Source organism: Benincasa hispida, chromosome 12, assembly GCF_009727055.1.
Source record: "Benincasa hispida cultivar B227 chromosome 12, ASM972705v1, whole genome shotgun sequence".
NCBI lineage: Eukaryota > Viridiplantae > Streptophyta > Magnoliopsida > Cucurbitales > Cucurbitaceae > Benincasa > Benincasa hispida.
In genome coordinates, this window is record NC_052360.1 from 32,749,633 (window position 1) to 32,756,106 (window position 6,474).

Here is a 6,474-nt window from a genome sequence, read left to right on the forward strand (position 1 = left end):
TGTTCTTGTTGTGTTTCATTAGCTAGAGGTTGCATTGATTTAGAATTCAAGTCTTGAGGAGCTTCATCTTTTGTAGGTATACTGACTTTTGGACTGGTAATTTTTCCACTACTGATTGATTGGTCATCGTCGACGGTTAGATCCACTGGTCTTGTTGTTGAATTTGGTACTGGTGATATATGGGTTGTTGTTTTACCACTTCTTAATGTCACTACATTGCTCTTTACCTCGTAGCCCCGATGCTCCTAAACTGCTAGGCAGCATACCAGGTGCTTTATTTTTCAATTCAATCGCAAGCTATTCAATCTGCTCTTCCAAACCTCTAAAGAAGGCAGCTTGCGACTGTCTAATTGCCTCGCTCTTTTCGATATAATGTTTCAATGACGTCTCCAGAGACGAGGTACTATAAGAGGCATCATATAAGAACAGTTAGTCATAGGGTGGTATACTTTGAGAGTTACCTGGGCTACAGTCCGGATTAATGAAGACCAGAGGGTTACCTCGATCCCCTTGATAACTGTTCTGATGGAAACTATGGCTCCTCTGGTTGTGATTCCTGTCCCAGCTTAAAGTTGGGTGATCCCACCAACCAGGGTTGTAGATGCTACCAAATGACTTATTATAGACAGAATATACGGCCTGTTGATTCCACGGGCAGACTTCTGTTGGATGTCCCTCCTCACATTGAACGCAATTCATTGTGGCCACGTGCGTCAACGCATTAACTTGCGTTGAACCTTAAGAGAGATTTCTCTGTTGATTAGCCATCATCTGAAGGAGCGAGGTCATCGTGGTCATTTGATCTACTAGTGTGCTCATTGTATCAGTTGACACAATGGCACTTTCTACTCTTTCTTACTCCAGACCACTTTCTTTAAACCCGGTATCAATCCACTCATCAGAATGTCGCGAAATGAGATCTAATATGCTCTTGGCTTCCATATATAATCTGTCCATTAATCCTCCTACTGCGGAGGCATCGGCAACTACTTGCGTTGATTGATCTAAGCCATTGTAAAAAGTCTCCATCAGAATGCTATCGGGAATCCCGATATACAGACAACTCTTCACTAACTATTTGAAACGCACCCAGGCAGTGCTCAAAGTTTCATAACCCTTTTGCTCAAAATTCAACACATCCCTCTGTCTCCTTGCGTTGACGGTTGGAGGGAAGAATCTGTTCATGAACCTGTCAACCAACTGTTCCCATGCGTTAATCTCATCCGACTCTAACGACTGAGCTCACCTCTTTGCTTCATCCCGCAATGTATACGGGAAAAGATATAACCTAAGTCCTTTTTGAGTCACACCAAGCATGGAGAATGCGCTGCACATGTCTACAAAATTCGTCAAATGCGCTTGTGGGTCTTCTCCTTCTAACCCTCCGAATTGACCCACATTCTAAATCATCTGCTACATAATCGGTCTTATTTCAAAGCTTACATTCTCCCCAACCATTGGCCTTGAGATTCCTGGTGAAAAGTTATAGAAATCCGGCATCGCATAGTCTCTCATTAGAATGTTGTAGTCAGCCGCAAGAAATATGGAATCTTGCGCTGGCCAATTTTCCTTTTGATTCCCTGCGGGTGCCTCGTTATGATTATTAGCCATGCTTCTTCACCGCTTAATTCGGCTCTGATGTGCTCTTCCGCAAATAATACACTTGATCTCTGGGTCCGCTTAGAATTTCTGGATCACTCCAGCACTCATAAGCTGTCAGACTGCTCTCCGCGTTGAACAGCCAGTACAAAGATATCTGTCCTGCAAAATACCACAAACATACTCAACACTAACAGTTACCAATCCCTGGCAATGGCGCCATAAACTTATAGACTTAAATTTTGAAATATATGCCTGATAACATGAAATGTGGTCTTATTATCTTATGTCACACAACGCATGGATGATTGTAATGTAAGTTTAACATAAAATGATGTGATACTACTTCTAGATGTATGCGTTATTAATGGAATGCTTGTAGTACGCTCTCCGTTGTCACAAGTTTCCTTGCGTTGAAACCAAGTATAATTTCACCGCAAGTTTCTCGGAGTGATGTAAGGTCGAACACAGGGATTGCGTAGTTAATGCGTTACGTTCGTGATATATGCGATCGGGGGTTTTTCAATTAATAAAAGGTTGGTTTATACAGGTATTTAAAAATTGTGGTAAAGTAAAATATGCGGTAAAGTAAAGTTGCAGTAATAAAATAAAGTGCGATAAAAGTAAACCTAAGCTATGATGATACAAGATATAGGGTACATGATACATGATACCGAGTTTGAGACTGACTGTGAAGATTATACAAAGAATCGTGTTATGTGGTGGCAAGGCTTTATGTACGAAGCAGAAAGAGAAGAGATAATTAGTACAAACATCGCAAGTTCATTAATTGCGTTAAAGATATAACTACGGTTTCTCTTTCCCTTGACGTACACCTTTCGGTGATCGGCCGTGTTCCCACATCTCTATGGTGAAACAGGGATGAACGTAATGAACGCAAGGTTATTTCCATCTCTGGAAGTACTTCTTGCTTTAATTAACGCATTCTTCTAACCTTCTCTCGACAGATCAGAATGGCATCTTCATTTCTGCTCTCACAGGTGAAGATGTCGTCTAGCATGCTTTAGCTAAACATATTTATTCCTTTAGCACAAATTAATTTACTTGTTTAATTTATTCTAATTGCCAAGGGATTAAGAAAATATCATGGAGAAAGCGATTAATGGAGAAAAAAAGTAGACAGAAATATGGAGATGAAAATGATCATGACATTTAATTATAGAATCAAGCATCTGATATATGGTGTGAATGATTTAGACTACGAAGATGAGATACAATTGATGATAGAGATAGAAATAAATACAGAAGAGTGCCAATCTTGACATAGATCTGGATGGAGAAATCGCTTGCCGGCGTATGGAATGAATGGAAGGATAAGTGTCCCTCTCAGGCTTGCTCAACCGGTAGAGTTCATCTAGGTACAGAGCTTTACGGCGGGGATTTGGAATGATTCGCCCTAAGACTCACCTCTTAGCCTTGCCTCATATCTTCCCGGATCTTCTCCAATCAACACTCAGATCAGCCTCTCTCTCAATATACAAATATCAAAATAGCCTCATATCAAGTATATTTTTCAGTGAATTCTCTGAGGGTATTTATAGATGAATGCTCTGACTCTCTTTCATGTGGTCCCCACTTTATTGTTATGGAAATTTCGAAAATGGTGGAATAAATATTCCTTCTATTATGCAATCAATCCGTCGAAAATGCACAACGGTTAGTTATACACGTGTCAAAATCCTCCGCGATTGCATTGCTCATTTGCATCTTTCGATCGTGTGTCCGCATGCGGTGTTGTTTTTTATTACTGCATGCGGTTGAAGTTGCGTTGATCGCAAAGCTCTTGATCGATTGTCGCATGCGTCGTCATTGCGTTGATCGTCTATTCATTCCTGAATGATGGGCGCAACGCGACGTAGATGCATTGATCTTTTTCTCTTGAGCCATGAATGCATACGGTGACTTGATTTCCTGCAAAACAGACTTGAAATATTCTTTTCTACCATCGCAATGGTATCAGCGGGTGTATTGATGACAACTTATAATTCTTGTATTTCTTAGCCAATTTCCATATAATTGACGCAACTTTTCTCTCTTTTAACCGCAATATCTAAATAAAGCAGTATAAATAACTTGTATTTCTACACGTTATCAATATGTCACAGCAGAACGGTGTATATGAAAGAAGAAACAGAACCTTGTTGGACATGGTTTGCTCAATGATGAGCTTTACTAAGTTACCTGATTCCTTTTAGGGACATGCATTAGAGATTATTGTCTATATTTTGAATAGCGTTCCCTCTAAAAGTGTTTCAGAAACACCTTATGAGTTATGGAAAGGGTGTAAAGGCAGTTTACGTCACTTTACGATTTGGGGATGCCCAGCACACGTGTTGATGCAAAATCCTAGAAAATTGGAACGTCGTTCAAAACTATGCCTATTTGTAGGTTATCCAAAAGAAACAAAAGGTGGTCTATTTTACGATCCTCAAAAGAATAAGGTATTATCGACAAATGCCACATTCTTAGAGGAAGACCACATAAGAAGTCATCAACCTCGCAGTAGACTAGTATTGAATGAAATTTCCAAAAACTAAAGTCGTTCCAAATATGCATCTGCTTATCACCTATATTGTGATAATAGTGCGTGCAGTTGCAAATCAAGAGAACCAAGACACAAGTGCGGCAAGCAATTATGGACAAATACCATCTGATCCGGGGAGATTACATTGTGGAGACGTTGTAGTAACCTCAGATATCTTCGGCAAAACATTGCTGATACCTTTTTACTAAGGCCCTCACGGTAAAGTTGACGGTCACTTACAAGAGTCTAGGTACTACGAATGTATTGTTAAACTAGGATCAAGTGGGGAGAACTTTTGGTGTATATGGCCCTAGTTTATTTGTATTATATGTTTATTGTACTCATATGTTTCTACCTAAAATTCAACATCATGATACTCCATAGGAGTTTTAGTCTAAGTGGAGTTTATTGCGATTTATGCCAAACTCGTAGTTTGTAAATAATAAAAATTATGTTTGTTTCATTCATTCTGTAAAATTTGTTACTTGGAATTGTAAGCTTGAATCCAATAAACTAAGGTCCTGAGAATAATTAATGTAGTTTGAACTAGTGTAGTTGGACATAAATGTAGATCAAGTTCATATATATAGCCAAAATGGTTCGTATAGTATTATATGAATGAGGTTGGGGCCTATTCTGGACACTATGGATGTTTGCACTTATGTAGTTCAGTACCAAACGAGTGATCCTAATTCGTTCATGTAGAGCATGAAAGTGGGCATCCTATGTAAGTGTATTTACATAGACCTCGACACCATGAAAATGTCACTTTTACGTTCTAAATACCGTTTTATTGTATAACTGACTATTTCGTTAATTGATGACCTATTGGTAACCTTTAATCTTAATCCTGAGCATAACTATGAACTTCCTATATCACTTGGAGATCTATCCTTTAGTGCATAGGGTGAGGGCAGCTCATTATTTGCTGGCCCAATAGCCTCCATTTCAGGGGTAAGATCAGTAGGTGGATAGCTGGGAACATAGGTGCAGACGAAATTCACGTGACCCATTATAGAGATAGTTTAGATAGGTTGTTCCCTTTATTACTGAATCCTCGGTCTTGGTACAGAGCACTCACCCTCTCCTTAGGCCAAGAGGGGTTCGGGTTTATAGGTTGGACTTAAACCAATTGTTTCTATTAGATGATCCAGTGGAACTTAAAGGGGAACAATGATGTAGTCTTAGGGTAAGAAACAGATTTTATGGACCCAGCCGAGATTACCTGAACAACCTGTGAGCTTTAGCCTTACTTAATCATGGTTTATATCAAGATGGGGCACGTGAGGGAGAGTCTGCAACTACGAGACTATAGTGGAATGACCCGTAGTTAACGAATGGATAGTCCGTCTAAAAGAGTTTTAGCTAGCTAATCTCGGGTTAGTTCTCGGTTTGGAGCCCATATGATCTATTGTTGGGTTTTGTTAGGCCAATTTGAGGTTCCTCCTCTGTATGTCCTCTATATGGAATAAAACTTTAGAACTGAATTTATGAATAATGGTGCGTACAGTTGTTCTGTTACCTAGGGTGAGAGATGAGCGCAGGTAAACTCTCATAAGTATATGTGATTTGCCGGTCAGTTTTTGCAGTTTAGAGATACAGCTTTAATTATTTGAAATTGTGAGTTAATATAAAGATAATGAATAGGTTTCCATATTGTTTTGGTAATATGACTCGGAGAATTTATTAGTGGGTTTAATGTTCAGAAGAGTTGGTGTGTAATAAGTGTGTTCATAAGAGTTGACTTTTGACTTTGATATACGAGTGCGTCAACTAACTGACCCGATCTTCTCATATTTTACATTGTGATTTGAATTTCGAGAAATGAATGCGTAGGTCTGTAATATTTGCTCCGGACCGAGAGTGTCATATTAGTCAACACGAGGGGACATTAATACATAGAATACAGTCAAAATATGATTTTTGTCCAAAGTTTTGACTTTTGGACCATAATACCATTGATTAGTTCATATTACCTTGACCGAAGCCGATTAGTCTAGTTAGTGAAAACCTCCACACTTTGTGGGCTACTTCTTACCTATTAAAATATAATAACATTTACAATAAAAAATAAAAAATGAAAGAGCCAGAGTAGGATAATAAATTCTTATACCGAAAAAGGCAACGTGCACGCCAAAAACTGTGCAGTTTTTCTATGTGCAAATGAATTATGGACCTGAGATGCATGAATGTAATCCGGATATTGTAAAACAGTTACTCTGTCTCAGATTATACACACTGGTTCCTAAGTCGTATCATGGAACTAGGAAATTGTAAGCGAATGAATTATTCTGAGATTGCTTTGCTACAACAAAATAGTGGGCTAGGGG